The sequence below is a fragment of the Heptranchias perlo genome, chromosome 2 (assembly GCF_035084215.1).
Source record: "Heptranchias perlo isolate sHepPer1 chromosome 2, sHepPer1.hap1, whole genome shotgun sequence".
NCBI lineage: Eukaryota > Metazoa > Chordata > Chondrichthyes > Hexanchiformes > Hexanchidae > Heptranchias > Heptranchias perlo.
Window position 1 is genome coordinate 69,859,024 of NC_090326.1, and position 16,393 is coordinate 69,875,416.

Here is a 16,393-nt window from a genome sequence, read left to right on the forward strand (position 1 = left end):
ACAAAAAACTCACAAGCAATAACAGCAAAATGGCAGAAATGTTAAATAATTAGTTTGCCTCATTATTTACCAGGGAGACTAACATGGTGGGCATAACATTAGAAGAATAGATCAAAAAAAATATAAAGACATTTAAGATAGAAAGGGGGAGATAATTGATAAACTAATCAAACTTAGAGAGGATAAAACCCCTGGTCCGGATGGATTGCACCCGCACATATTAAAAGAAGTTGGGGAAGAGATAGCAGAGGCACTATTACATAGACATAAAAATTCATTAGAAAAGGGAATCGTGCCAGAGGACTGGTGGACAGCTAATGTGATTTCTATATTTAAAAAGGGAGATAGAACAAATCCAGGGAACTATAGACCAATTAGCTTCATGTCAGTGGTAGGAAAGATAACGGAATCTTTACTCAAAGATGTAATAGAAAATCATATAGAAACCGAAAATATAATAAAGAATAGTCAGCACGGATTTCAAAAGGAAAGGTCATGCTTGACCAACCTTATTGAATTCTTTGAAGAAGTAACAAGGGTAGACAATTGTAATGTAGTAGATGTAATATATTTGGATTTTCAAAAGGCCTCTGATAAGGTACCGCATAGTAGACACATGACTAAGGTCAGAGCATGTGGAGTCAGGGGAATGGATAGCAAATTGGCTACAAAACAAAAAACAGAGAATAGGGGTTAAGGGTAGCTATTCAAACTGGCAAAAGGTGGGAAGTGGTGTTCCATAAGGATCGGTGCTGGGACCACTGTTGTTCACCATTTACATAAACGATTTGGACTCGGGAATCGGAACTACAATGTCAAAAGTTCTGGTCTCCATACTATAAAAAGGATATAGAGGCACTGGAGAAGGTGCAAAAAAGATTTACTAGGATGATACCAGAACTGAGAAGTCACACCTATCAGGAAAGATTGAACAGGCTGCGGCTCTTTTCTCTGGAAAAGAGAAGACAGAGGGGTGACCTGATAGAGGTCTTTAAGATTATGGAAGGGTTGATAGGGTAGACAGCGAGAAGATGTTTCCGCTTGCGGGGGAGACCAGAACTAGGTGCCATAAATATAAGATCGTCACTAATAAATCCAATAGGGAATTCAGGAGAAAGTTCTTTACCCAGAGAGTGGATAGAATGTGGAATTTGCTACCACAAGGAGTAGTTGAGGCAACTCGCATAGTTGCATTTAAGGGGAAGCTAGATAAACACATGAGGCAGAAAGGAATTGAGGGATATGTTGATGGGGTTAGATGAAGAAGGGTGGGAGGAGGCTTGTGTGGAGCATAAACATTGGCATGGACCTGTTAGGCCGAATGGCCTGTTTCTGTGCTGGACATTCCATGTAATTCTATGCAATTCTATGAAAGGGATTCTACTTCCTCAACATACAGCTGGTTTGTGACCATAGGCAGTGCATCAAGCCCCGGCAGCAGCCATTACTCTTTCTCTCTGTGCCAGTCCTCTGTGCCGCCTTTATTCCAACCAGGCTGCCAAGTTACAGGCTGGCTATTGGGCGACAAGGGATATTCCCTCTGGACATGGCTCATGACTCGAGTCATAAACCTGCGCACAGCTGCAGAGCATGTTGACAATGAGAGCCAAACTGCCACGAGGAACATCATCGAGCAAACAGTCAATATGCTCAAGCAATGTTTCCGCTGCATGGACCGTTGCGGAGGAGCTTTACACTACACCCTTGAGCGTGTATCCAGATTTGTCATGGTCTGTGCACACTGCACAACTTTGCCATCGTGAGGGATGAACCCTTACCACCACTTGGGCAGCAACAAGTACAGGAGGAGGAAGAAGAGGAAGAGAAGATGCAGCCACCACCAGTGCCTCTATCTGCCCGAGCTCATTGAGACAAGCTCATTGAGGAGTGCTTCACCTAAAGCAGCACTTTCATTCCCCACTCACTTATAGTCCTTATCACTCTCCTTATAATCACCATCCAATTGCCTTCCTTCACTCCAGACTTGTCATGTGTGTCTTGCCCTCATTTCACTACAAACACCAACACCAAATCCAGATCAAAAAACAAATTTATCATAGAATCATATCGGCACTGGCAAAAAAGTGATTAATCATTCTTGTGCAAGCCTTTAGTACCTGTCTTGTGTGCTTATTTTCCTATCCTAGTGCTCCTACGGTTTCCCTACTGGCTACAGCTTGGGAGGTGAAAAGCTGCTGATCTTCCTTTGAGAACACTTCAGATGGCCCTGGAGGATGACTTCGAGCAGCTGTGGGCCTAGAGGGATCTGCTGATGACTGCAGCATCTTGGTGTGGGCTGCAGCAGTCTGGGCCGGCTGGCTGAGTGGCACCAGCAAGGGCACTGGCGAAGTGTGTGGTGAGCAAGCAGACATGCTGTCATCCTAATAGAGGCCATTTTCCTGGGGAGGCATCTCAGCACTCCTAGGGCTCTGCTGGAGAACAGAGTGCAAGAGTAATCAGGAAGCCTCTTCCAACAGTGGCCCTCAAAGCCAAAATGGCAGTCACCTGAGCTTCTATGCCACCAGTGTGAGCTGTCATAGTAGCCTTATGAGCATCCATGGCATCAGTTTGTGCTGCCTTGGAAACTATCAGAGCAATTATAAGACGCTCCATCATGGCACGTTCCACCGTGGAATTGATGGAGCTGACCAATCGGTCTGTGTTGGACAGAATGGTCTCCATGCTCTACGCAAAAAGCCTTGAGACAAGTTGGAGCTGGACTCCTCCATGCTTGGCGACATTGTGCGCAAACTTTCCGGCAGGTTGTCCAGTGCACCAAGCATTTCTTGCTGTTTGCCCATCAGCCTTCTTCGGTAGCTGGAGCTTTCTGTCAGCATCTGAGTCCTCTGCAGCAGAACTAGAATGCGCCCTACCCTCCTGCGAGCTGGCGCCTAAGGTGTCCTATCCCCCTGGCCTAGCTTCTGAGCACTTGTGCCCGGTGAGACATCACATGCAGATCCCTCCTCTCACCCAGCCTCCGAAGTCCATGTGGGGTCAGTATTTGAGCTGATGCTTGCGAGAGTCAGATCAAGTGATGATGAATCTTCAGGAAGGCTGGGCTCACCTTCCTCGAATGGCTGAGAGGCAACGACATTCTCAGCAGCTGAAATGAAAGAGAGGGACAAGGGTTAGCTTGTGATGTGAGGGAGAGTAGAGAGAAAGAAACGGGAATTGAAAGTATCTGCAGGTTGTCATGCAGAATATATGGGGTGAGGGAGAAGTCAGAATAGACAAAGAAAATAAGGTATAAAGAAACTCTGTGCGACATCTCTTCCAGTGTTGCCAGGGCCACATTCTTCACTCTGCCCCTTCTCATGATTGCCAGGACACTCTCTTCAAGGGAGGAGAAGGTGTGCAGATGGGCTCTTCCTCCTCTGGTGACAGCCTGTTGCCTGCTATTATGTGTGACCTCCTGCAAGAAAGAGGGGAATGTGTTAGTGAGAGTTTTGTGGGGTATTTGGAGAATGTGGCTGTTGTGCTGGAATAGCTGATAGTATGTGTGTGTGAGATGTGAGTTATGGGTAAGTGAGGATTGTAATAGTGGTGAGTGTGTGAGCATGAGGAAAAGGAGGTTGAATGAAGTGTGGTGCAGTGATTGTAGGAGAAGGCGGCTGGTGGGGGAGAGAAATGCTGTGAGTGCTGTCGGTGTTGTAAGTAATGAGACTGTAAGTAGTGCAGCTGTGATCAGATAGTATGAGAGCAGTCTTCTTACCTTAACAACTCTAGTTAGATCATTGAATTTTTTTCCAGCATTGCAGCCATGTGCTTGGTGAAATGCTGCTGGCATTGACGTACTCAGCGGTTTCTTCCCACTGTCTCCTGAGTAGATGCCGCGAAGAATTCCTTCCCCCGAGGGAAAAAGATGCCCCTCTTCCTCTCCACTGCCTGCACCAAGGCCTCCAGTGCAGTATCGGAGAACCTTGGTGCCCGCTCACTTCCTCCTTCAGCCATTTGTTCCTCAGGTTGTTCCTGGGTGTCTGCAGCCAGAATGCACCTCCCCTTTAAGAAGTGCTGGCTGCCTTTAAGTTGTATAATAGGCAATGTCCAACCCCCCCACAATAGGCGTGTAGCTAATGAAAAGCACGAGTAGCACTGGCTGCACAGCTGGATGATTAAAATTAGCAGGCAGCATGAATATTGTGTGTTACCTGCATTGACCTTAACTGGCATGAGCAGTGCGTGCCCTGCCCCTCGCGTGCCTGTTTTCAGGCGCGATCTGATTTCTAGGCCCAAGTGTTTTTAAGTGTCTGTGATTTTCCTTTATGTAATTTGTACTTTGATTATTCACCAATGATGTTATGCAAACCTTTGAGCCCAATTTCAATTTTCTTCCAATCATATTCCAATAAACAAATCTACCCAATCACATTCCAGGAAAACAAAATTTTGTGCTCTGACAGTTCCCAACTATAAAACCCTGAAAATAAAATGAATTATATAAGAAACACATTTAAAAAATCAACCTCCCTATCCACAGTAGACGCTCTCTACTATGCTCTGAATACATTGGACTCTGGATACAGTTCCCAGGCTGGGTGTGTACTCTCTTTGACAAGCAATCAGGCCAAATTTTGCTGAATTGTCCATTGGCACTACAAGTCATAATAGCCACACAGCTTTCTTTAGCAGAGAAATTACCAGGAGACACCATACATTAATTCTCTTACCCCTCCCCCCACCCCAACATGTGTGTAGCACCTGTCTGCTGGAGTTTGTCTGCCTCCTGACCCCGACATCTAATACTACAATTCCCAGGAGTGTCATCCAATGAAGCCAGTACCATTCAGTGCCTCTCAATCTCTCCCTGCTTTTTCTATGACCCACATTCTTCACATCACTCTGTGCAAAGCTCATCCTTCTCTTCCCCACACCTCCACAGTCTTCTCATGTGGAAGTGCAGACACTGCAAAGAGCAGGTGATGGAAATTATTGCAAGCATTAAAGAGAGCTGAGACAGAACAGTAAGGGGAGAAATGGGAGAGTGAAAATCAATGAGAAAATCATAGAATCATAGAATGGTTACAGCACGGAAGGAGGCCATTCGGCCCATCAACTCTGTGCCGGCTCTCTACAAGAGCAATCCAGCCAGTCCCACTCCCCCTCCCTATACCCGTAGCCTTGCAATTTTTTTCCCTTCAAGTACTTATCTAATTCCCTTTTGAAAGCCACAATTGAATCTGCCTCCACCACCCCCTCAGGCAGTGCATTCCAGATCCTAACAACTCACTGTGTAAAAAGCTTTTTCTCATGTCGCCTTTGGTTCTTTTGCCAATCACCTTAAATCTATGTCCTCTGGTTCTTGACCCATCCGCCAATGGGAAGAGTTTCTCTCTATCTACTCTGTCCAGACCCTTCATGATTTTGAAAAAGAAGTAAATAAACCAAGATAAGAAAATGTGGTGGAGGCCTCACTTTTCCCTGGATATTGTTTAATTGCTTCAGAATAATCACCGGTTACTTCGCCCAAGCAAACGTTAAATGTCGCACATGTTGCAATATGAATTGATTAAAGGAAATCAGTGCCTGATAGAACAGCTATTTTTGGAAATACAGGTGGGATCTTATGGTTATATTCCCTTTCTTTTAGCATGAAACCAAATAGCTCTTGCTAATCTGGATACTTTTTTTTAGAAGAGATGTTTATTATTAGGCAGTTTCTTGGGCAGGGGGTTTCTACCTATCTACTTTAGCACCAAGTTTGTTTGAACCACTTCCTCCTTCACCTTGTAGCTGCATCAGTTTGCCTAGTTCAAACTTGTGTTTCTTCAGCTTCTTGACCTTGCAAATGTAGACATCGTGGAGAAGTTAGGTAGACTGGCAACCCTTCTCAATACCTTTACCAATTCTAATAAATAACGAATTTAGGAGGAATTTTTTTACACAGAGAGTGGTGAGTGCCAATGGAGTGGTTGAAGCATTGACACATGCTTGATGCATACATGAGGGGGAAGGAAATAGAGTGATATGAGAGCAGGGTGAGAAGAGGTAATTAATGTGGGAGGAGGCTCGTGTGGAGTATAAACACCGGCAGAAACCATTTGGGCTGAATGGCCTGTTTCTGTGCTGTAGATTCTATGTAATTCTATGGGATCATTTTATTGATAACCTTTGAGGTAATTGGTTTGTATCTCACAGGTCATGATCTTTACCATCTTGCGATTGTTCAGACCTGCTGGTGTTAAGCACAAAGAGTTTTACAAATCTTTTTTCTGCGCTTCTTGATGAATCTACCCAGAAGAGGCGTAGTAGGTATCATACTGTGGTCTTCACATCAAAATGGGCTTCAATCATAGTCTGCCATTTTTTCAGCATGGAGTACATATTTTCACCCATTAAATCCATGCCATGAAAGTTGGTCTGACAGCTCTTGCCCACCTTTCACAATCAACTTGAATTTAAGGAAGGTTACTTCATCATTCTGCAAATTAGCAAGACTCACCTCGTAAACATAGCCTTTCAAGCCTTCTGAAGTAATCTTGGTTACCTGGGTTCTGGTGACCAAATTTTTGCCCAGGTTCCTAATGTTAAACATCACCGAAGCCTTAACATTTTACCAGTCCTTCTTGGAGAAAGGGGCCATGACCATATTCTTGGCTCCTCTTTGTCTCCTTTAGTCAGTCTCTTGTTTTAACAAGCTGCCATATTGCTCAGGATGAATAGTTTGTGTTATTAACAGCTGATCTGTCAATGGTATTTTCTGTATTCCACATTCTTAATTTAAGATGGTAATGGCAATTTAAGATGATAAATCAAAACACATTGCAATATATGAATTCATAAGCTGAACAAACCAGAAATTAGGTCCATGACCCATAAAGCTTCACCTGAAAATATTGACACATTACAATTATATAAACTTGTTAATCAACAGAAAAGAGTACAGAAGCCTATATGCACAAACAGCAAATATATTTGCTGTTGTGCAAGAGGCGCTGTAGAGGTGGGCAACCATTTTTGACTCAGGAGGTGGTTAGTGAGTGATTCAACATGATTTCTATAAGCAAAGAACCTGATGGATGTCTGGAAAATAATCAATAATAAACACAACCAAGGCATACATGCCAACCGTCCACTTTTTCATCCCGACATGCACTGTTCGCACTCGTGGCTACAAATGATCAGAATTGTAATTCTTTGTCCTTTCTGTCTGAGTCCTCCCAAACTGGTGGTTAATGCAATGGGCAGGCCCTACTGTTCCTCTTAGTGCACTTCTATCACTAGTTGCCCTGGATTGCCACCTCTGTGTATTGGAGGTGGAACCTCTTATGAAACTGCGAGCTGCTACAACTGCCCTCCACCCCCCACCCCCCCTCGCCGTATACAGAGCTAGCAATGCTAGTTACACCTGAAGAACAGGCGCAATGTATACCAATTTTTACCCCATTCACTTAGAAGCTCAACTGTGCCTGAATGTTTAGAGGGAGTTTCTGATAATCCTTTCTGAAAATGCAGAACTGATCAACGAGAACATTCTCAGCGTTGGCAGTATAGTTTGTCATGGAACTTTGTTCATAGCTCTATAGCCAATGAAAATCTTAATCTTTTGGACTTTAACAGTTATATTGTTTAATATAAATCCCCAGATTTCAATTAGTAGGCAAAAGGATTTAAACAGAATGTGAAATACTTCATTTAATTGCAGTGTAAGCTGCTTATAATGAAGTTACTGTAGCCAGAGACACATATAACATTTTATGCAATACTTGTTAAATCAATTTTAACCTATTTGTCATTGTATGATAGTACTTTGCTGTTGCTTCTAATCCATACTATTGATACTGCTGCACCTGTCTGCATCTTGATGCTTTGGAGGAAGTTACTATCTGGTACAGCAACCAACTGATGTACATTAAACATCAAGGAACTTTAAACATATTTCAACAGGCTGCACTATCATTTCTAAGTATCTGAGAGCAACTAAAGCTAATTATGTTGGGCATAAACGTGGTCTTAGGTCATATCCTTTGGTTGTTAATAGGCAAATTTAATCTTAGCCAGTTTTACTTTTTCCCTGGTAAAACAATAATAAAAAAGTTTGTACATAGCAATAACTTCACCATAAAGGGATTTCTGTTATAAATGATTTTGTTATAAGTGCCTTGTACTGTATAAGAGGCTCAACATATTGTAATTTACACTAAAATTATATTGAAGCATTTGCAATAAATGCCTTTAAAATGAGTAATTGTTGCCATGGTGAAGTGTTTTATAAGTTGTTTAACTATATGTTATTGTACACTTCTCCATGCAGTTGGTAATGCAACGATATCAGTTTGTCAAACTTGAACTGAGAGTAAGTGAGAGAGACACAGACATGTGGTTCTTTTATCGGGTCAGCACCACATTTGATGGAACTAATACTAATTATTATTTAGTAAAGATAATGATCAAAGAATGAAGCACAAGATCTCCTTGTATTACTCAGCTGTTCACTGGATAAACTTACTGAGTCATTATGATAGTCTCGTGCTCCTATTTCAGCCAGATTAGTGTCGGGGGGCATTATAATTGGCCTGAACATCCTCTGGTTTAGGGAAGGAAAAAGAAACATAGCTGTTCCCAGTTCTGATTGCTATCCACTAACCTTTGCTGGAAGGTACCTCGTAACATAGAATTTACAGGACTGAAAAAGACCATTGTTTTCAATCTTGCCAATCCCAGTACACATGCATGAATGTCTTGTGAGGATAACATCACAACAACTTGCATTTAAATAGCACCTTTATCGTAATAGAATGTCCCAAGGTGCTTCACAGGAGCGTAATCAGACAAAATATTGACACCGAGCTAAAGAAGGAGACATTAGGATAGGTGACCAAAAGCTTGGTCAAAGAGGTAGGTTTTAAGGAGCGTCTTAGTGGCCGCCAATGGTGGGGCGAAGGAAGTCGGGGTTGCACAAGAGGCCAGAATTGGAGGAACACAGAGATCTCAGAGGATTGGAGGGCTGGAGGAGGTTACACAGATATGGAGTGGTGAGGCCATGGAAGGGATTTGAGAATTTGGTGGACTGGGAGCCGATGTAGGTCAGCGAGCACACGGGTGATCGGTGAACAGGATTGGTGTTCATTAGGATACGGGCAGCAGAGATTTGAATGAGCTCAAGTTTATGGAGGATGGAAGATGGAAGGCCAGCCAGGAGAGCAATGAAAGGATCAATCTCAGCTGTGCCGCTTCTCACTGTCAAATATCTTGCCTACACACTCCTCCTAGACTCATACTTTAAGAAGGCCTCATATGGAGGTATGATTCCACTGGTACTGGCTGTCTTCTACGGCCTCCCCCAAGTAGCTGTTCTTCATTTATGAGCCTAGACTGAGAAGGGTGTACTGCAAAATCACCTAATTTAAATAAATTGTACACACTCCCAGTGCCTATTGCATGATGTGCCCAAAGCAGTCTTTGGAGGGGCTAGATTATAGTGTGACCCGGCACCACTTAAAGACTGCTGGGAAAAATGGCAGAATTTGGGAAGGGGGTGGAAACTATGAATATTTTATAGTAATTCATCTTTGAATATTTTTATTTTTTTAATATCATATCTTATGATATCCTAAACAAACAAACAAACCAAAACAATTTCTATATAGACTTACCACTCCATGTAGCATCCATTTTGCCTGTTCTTGTTGAAACTTTAAATGGCAATAACATGACATACTTGGGGTAATTTCACAAGTTCACACTCCTGCCATAGAGCTTCTCCCTCCAGGAGCGCATATCAGAAATTGATGGAAAAGCGCCCAAATTCTCTATGTGCTTCCAGGCGCAGTTCCTTGCAGGGAACAAGAACTTGTTAAACTACTCCTAATATGTATATTTTAACAGACATTAAACACTGCTTCAGGAAATTCAGTATTTTACTAGGCAAATATCGCAGTCATATACAGGTGATATAAGGTATGTTTTAACAATAATTTGCCTTAACTGGTTGGACTACTATGATAAAGCTTGCTTAGACTTTACTGTCGTAGATTTGTACAGAGATTTTTCTCGTAACACCTTTGCTTGTTTTTGGTTTGCTTTACATCCGGCCAGTTGTGACATTTAAAAATTAATTGTTAAAGAAACTAGACTCAGAAGGAAACTTTTTTGCAATAATTCTACTATACTGCTGCATTAACTTAAATGCTTGCAACAAGACAGATCACTGTAGCCACATTGTTCAGGATATCTAAAATGCTGCAATCTAAGTCACGCAGCTTGTGTTTATGTGAAACTAAAACATTCTACAGCTCTTGTATACTGTAAAGCAAAAACATTCATTAATAATGTCTGAACTGGGGTCATCTCACAGTGATGCTACAGTGCCACCATGAGGGAGTCTCTTAGTAGAACAGCCGGTAAATTAAAATTAATGGGCCCGAGATTTCTGTAAGGCAGCACCACCAATGGAAAAGTGGTGGAACAAGTCCTAAGTCCGTCCATTAGACAGACCAAGATACCACCCTAAATTACAGAGAAGGATCATTTACACATCTTCTTCATGCTACTCTAATGGCGGAGAGGAGGCCCTGGAAGAGTTCAGTAACAATCTTTTTAAAAATCTGCTCCTAACGGAGCCAGCAGACCTCATGCAGAAAATAATCAATCACCTCTGGGGTCAATTACTTTCCTCTAATAAACGTTGGGGGCCTTTATAAGGTCTTCAGCAGGACTCCCACCAGCTCTCTGCTGGTGTGCATTCCCCTGATGTCTTATAAAGGCAGAATGGGTGAATTCCTGGAATAACCTGGCACTCTCCCAGACATGCCCACTTGATGTTGGAGGAGGCAGAAGGCAGAAGATCTGCACATCGGAAAATGGCTGGAGGTCACAAACAGAGCAGAATCCTGACAGAACCACTGACAGAACCAAGTTTCACCCCAAACTACAGACACAAACAGGCAATCTGCCTTCCCTCTGTCCTGGCCCCAACCTGTGTGGGCAGATCCAAATTTTTGGGACATTGGAGGTCATTTTGACTTTGTGCGATTGTGTTAAATAGGTGATAGCGAATCGGAAGTCAATGGAAATAAAAATCGGGAGAGATGTAAAATGGGCTGCCGATTCGTTATCACCCATTTTACACAATCGCACAAAATCAAAAGACCTCAAATATATTTCCTTCCTATGTTTAGAAATTGTTTCTATTTTAGATTTTAGATTTAAGCCTAGACTGTATTGCTTAAATTCTATTGAGGGTTAACAGAATTGATTAATATTTTTGAGAGTTACTGAGAACACTAGTTAATTTATATTTTTTATATTTCCTGAACTGTGCTAAAATGTGCACTTTACCACCTGCACAACATGCTATCCAATGAAGTAGAAGAATCAATAATTCAGACTATCAGGTGTGAATTGCAGCAGTGAGTCATTTAGGCAGCTGAAATAGCACTGGGCAGTGATTTAGTCAGCAGTATTGCTAAAGAATGGAGTGTCGCAGACAAAGGAAAGCTAGACACACTGACAAAGTGCTCCAAGTCCTGCAGAAATGACTCCGAGAGAGGATGGATGCATTTTGTGTGACTGATTGTTCCCACCCCTCCCCACCTCCACCAGCAGCAACTGGTGCAGCAGATATTGAAGGAGGTAGTTAAAAATGTAAGTATTGTGTCCAGGTCGCACAAGAGCTGGCAAGATAATAGGAAAAAGATGTCAGACTTGACGACATAGAGTCATAGAGTCATACAGCACGGATAGAGGCCCTTCGGCCCATCGTGTCCGCGCCGGCCATCAAGCCCAGTCTAATCTAATCCCATATTCCAGCATTTGGTCTGTAGCCTTGTATGCTATGGCATTTCAAGTGCTCATCCAAATGCTTCTTGAATGTTGTGAGGGTTCCTGCCTCCACAACCCTCTCAGGCAGTGAGTTCCAGACTCCAACCACCCTCTGGGTGAAAAAGTTCTTTCTCAAATCCCCTCTAAACCTCCCACCTTTTACCTTGAATCTATGCCCCCTTGTTATAGAACCCTCAACGAAGGGAAAAAGCTCCTTAGTATCCATCCTATCTGTGCCCCTCATAATTTTGTACACCTCAATCATGTCCCCCCTCAGCCTCCTCTGCTCCAAGGAAAACAAACCCAATCTTCCCAGTCTCTCTTCATAGCTGAAGCGCTCCAGCCCTGGTAACATCCTGGTGAATCTCCTCTGCACCCTCTCCAAAGCGATCACATCCTTCCTGTAGTGCGGCGACCAGAACTGCACACAGTACTCCAGCTGTGGCCTGACCAGTGTTTTATACAGCTCCATCATAACCTCCTTGCTCTTATATTCTATGCCTCGGCTAATAAAGGCAAGTATCCCATATGCCTTCTTTACCACCTTATCTACCTGTTCCGCCGCCTTCAGGGATCTGTGAACTTGCACACCAAGATCCCTCTGACCCTCTGTCTTGCCTAGGGTCCTCCCATTCATTGTGTATTCCCTTGCCTTGTTAGTCCCTCCAAAGTGCATCACCTCGCAGTTTTCCGGGTTAAATTCCATTTGCCACTGTTCCGCCCATCTGACCAACCCATCTATATCGTCCTGCAGACTGGAGGCTATCCTCCTCGCTATTTACCACCCTACCAATTTTTGTATCATCAGCGAACTTACTGATCATACCTTTTACATTCATATCCAAGTCGTTAATGTAGACCACAAACAGCAAGGGCCCCAGCACAGATCCCTGTGGTACCCCACTGGCCACAGGCTTCCAGTCACAAAAACAACCTTCGACCATCACCCTCTGCCTTCTGCCACTAAGCCAGTTTTGTATCCAAAGTGCCAAGGCACCCTGGACTCCATGGGCTCGTACCTTCTTGACCAGTCTCCTGTGCGGGACTTTATCGAAGGCCTTACTGAAATCCATGTATACCACATCCACTGCATTACCCTCATCCACACGCCTAGTCACCCCCTCAAAAAATTCAATCAAATTAGTCAGACATGATCTTCCCTTGACAAAGCCATGTTGACTATCCCTGATTAATCCTTGCTTCTCCAAGTGGAGACTAATTTTGTCCTTCAGAATTTTTTCCAATAATTTTCCTACCACTGATGTTAGGCTCACTGGCCTGTAGTTCCCCGGTTTTTCCCTACTCCCCTTCTTGAATAATGGTACTACATTAGCGGTTCTCCAGTCCTCTGGCACATCCCCTGTGGCCAGAGAGGTTCTGAATATATGTGTTAGAGCCCCCGCAATCTCCTCCTTTGCCTCACACAGTAGCCTGGGATACATTTCGTCCGGGCCTGGGGATTTATCCATTTTTAGGCCTGCTAAAACCGCCAATACCTCCTCCCGCTCGATGTTAATATGTTCGAGTATATCACAGTCCCCCTGTCGTATTTCTATGTCTACGTCGTCCTTCTGCATAGTGAAAACAGATGCAAAAAATTCATTTAGAACCCCTCCTACATCTGCCGGCTCCACACACAGATTGCCATTTTTGTCCCTAATGGGCCCTATTTTTTCCCTAGTTATCCTCTTACCCTTAATATACTTATAAAACATCTTAGGATTTTCCTTTATTTTGCTCGCCAGTGTTTTTTCATGGCCCCTCCTTGATCTCCTAATTTCCTTTTTAAGTACCCCCTGCACTTTTTGTACTCCTCTAGCGCTTCCTCCGTCTTTAGCCTTTTGTATCTGCCAAAAGCCCTCCTTTTTTTCCTAATCCATTCTCGTATATCCCCTGACATCCAAGGTTCCCTGGAGTTCTTGGAACCACCCTTGACCTTTACGGGAACATGTTGCCATTGTATGGTCTCAATCTCCCTTCTGAAAGACTCCCATTGCTCCGATGCGGATTTTCCTACAAGCAGCTGATCCCAGTCCATTTTGGCCAGATCCTGCCTTATCCTATTAAAATCGGCCTTCCCCCAATTTAGAACCTACATATCTGTTCCTCTATCTCCCCCTGACTGTTTGGGGGTCTATAGTACACTCCCATCAAAGTGCTTGCCCCCTTTTTGTTTTTAAGCTCCACCCATATGGCCTCATTTGAGGAACCTGCTAATATATCATCCCTCCTTATGGCAGTAATTGATTCTTTAATTAATATTGCAACCCCCCCTCCTCTTATACCTCCCCCTCTGTCTCGCCTGAAGATTCTGTACCCCGGAATATTGAGCTGCCAGTCTTGCCCCTCCCTCAACCATGTCTCTGTGACAGCAACAATATCATACTCCCATGTGTTTATCAACACCTTCAGTTCATCCACCTAATTTGCAAGACTCCTTGCATTAAAATAGATGCCATCCAGCCTTGCTCTTACATATTTGCCCTGTCTTCCAAGCTGACTTGTTTTTTTCTCAATATTTGGCTGCACATCACCCCCTATTGTAGCTCCACTCTGTATCCCATCCCCCTGCCAAGTTAATTTAAACCCCCCCCAACAGTGCTAGCAAACCTCCCCGCAAGGATATTTGTCCCGCTCTGGTTCAGATGCAACCCATCCGACTTGTACAAGTCCCACCTTCCCCAGAAGCAGGCCCAGTGATCCAGGAAACTGAAACCCTCCCTCCTGCACCAACTCTTTAGCCACGCATTCATCTGTTCTATCCTCCTATTTCTATACTCACTAGCCCGTGGCACTGGGAGTAATCCAGAGATTACAACCTTTGAGGTCCTGCTCTTTAATCTGCTACCTAGCTCCCTAAATTCTTGATGCAGGACCTCATCTCCCTTCCTACCTATGTCGTTGGTCCCAATGTGGACCACGACCTCTGCCTGCTCACCCTCCCCCTTGTAAGGTACATCTGGTAAGGTAAGCTAAAAATACTGTTACGCATCATGTGTTCCTACTATTAATAGACATGCAAGAAAGGTATCTCTGCCAGCATTTTATTCCTTATACTTGGAAGAAGCAAAGCAGTAGAGGAGGTTGCAGATGTCTCAAATGCAGTACTGGCACAATAGAACCTGGGCAAAGAATACTTCGTACGATTGGGAAAATTGAGATGTTACATTGTAAACAGGAGGGTGGAGTTACACACTTGTCAGTTGCAATTAGGATGGGCCTTAAACAACCTCTGTGGGGAGTGTTACATTTTTGGGTATCTACTCAAGATATTTATCTCAGGTTCAGAGTCTTGGACCACTCCCAGATGCAAGGCCTCGCCAGAGACTGCCTTTACCTGTCCAATATGTAGCTAATTTGCAGCGATCCCTGAGATTGAATGCAAAACCTTTGTTGCTGTCTTTTGGCTACTCGCCCCTTCAAATGACCTTCCTCAATTTCAGAAGGTGGTAAAATTAACACTTCATTAGATTATGGCTTTGGCTATAAACTGATAAACAAATTTATTACATAGTAAATGCATATGTAAATGGAAGCAATGAAACATTGTACATTTACAGTAGTTGCAGAATTCATCATCCCTTCTCAGATTTGCATCAGCTGCTTTAAACTGCATTGTGAACTGGACTGGACAAAAGGTCCCTGAATATTAAGTTTTATGTGTCAGTTTGGTACTAACTGTCTGTGGAACTTCTCTAGCTTTTTTTTTTATTCGTTCATGGGATGTGGGCGTCGCTGGCAAGGCCGGCATTTATTGCCCATCCCTAATTGCCCTTGAGAAGATGGTGGTGAGCCGCCTTCTTGAACCGCTGCAGTCCGTGTGTTGAAGGTTTTCCCACAGTGCTGTTAGGAAGGGAGTTCCAGGATGAAGGAACGGCAATATATTTCCAAGTCGGGATGGTGTGTGACTTGGAGGGGAATGTGCAGGTGGTGGTGTTCCCATATAACTGCTGCTCTTGTCCTTCGAGGTAGTAGAGGTCACGGGTTTGGGAAGTGCTGTCAAAGAAGCCTTGGCGAGTTGCTGCAGTGCATCCTGTGGATGGTACACACTGCAGCCACTGTGCGCCGGTGGTGAAGGATGTGAATGTTTAGGGTGGTGGATGGGGTGCCAATCAAACGGGCTGCTTTTTCCTGGATGGTGTCGAGCTTCTTGAGTGTTGATGGAGCTGCACTCATCCAGGTAAGTGGAGAGTATTCCATCACACTCCTGACTTGTGCCTTGTAGATGGTGGAAAGGCTTTGGGGAGTCAGGAGATGAGTCACTCGCTGCAGAATACCCAGCCTCTGGCCTGCTTGTGTGGTCACAGTATTTATATGGCTGGTCCAGTTAAGTTTCTGGTCAATGGTGACCCCCAGGATGTTGATGGTGGGGGATTCGGCGATGGTAATGCCGCTGAATATCAAGGGGAGGTGGTTAGACTCTCTCTTGTTGGAGATGGTCATTGCCTGGCACTTTTCTGTCGTGAATGTTACTTGCCACTTATGAGCCCAAGCCTGGATGTTGTCCAGGTCTTGCTGCATGCGGGCTCGGACTGCTTCATTATCTGAGGGGTTGCGAATGCAACTGAACACTGTGCAATCATCAGCGAACATCCCCATTTCTGACCTTATGCTGGAGGGAAGGTCATTGATG

General features: G+C 43.9%; 1 protein-coding gene and 1 pseudogene across 4 annotated transcripts in view; one reads left to right on the top strand and one right to left on the bottom strand.

Moving 5' to 3' along the window:
- Positions 1-16,393, top strand: part of LOC137340189 (WAS/WASL-interacting protein family member 3-like) — a 93,651-nt gene that overhangs the window by 44,007 nt on the left and 33,251 nt on the right. The gene's annotated exons all lie outside the window — the stretch shown is intronic.
- On the bottom strand, positions 5,674-6,642 carry LOC137300205 (small ribosomal subunit protein eS1-like; annotated as a pseudogene).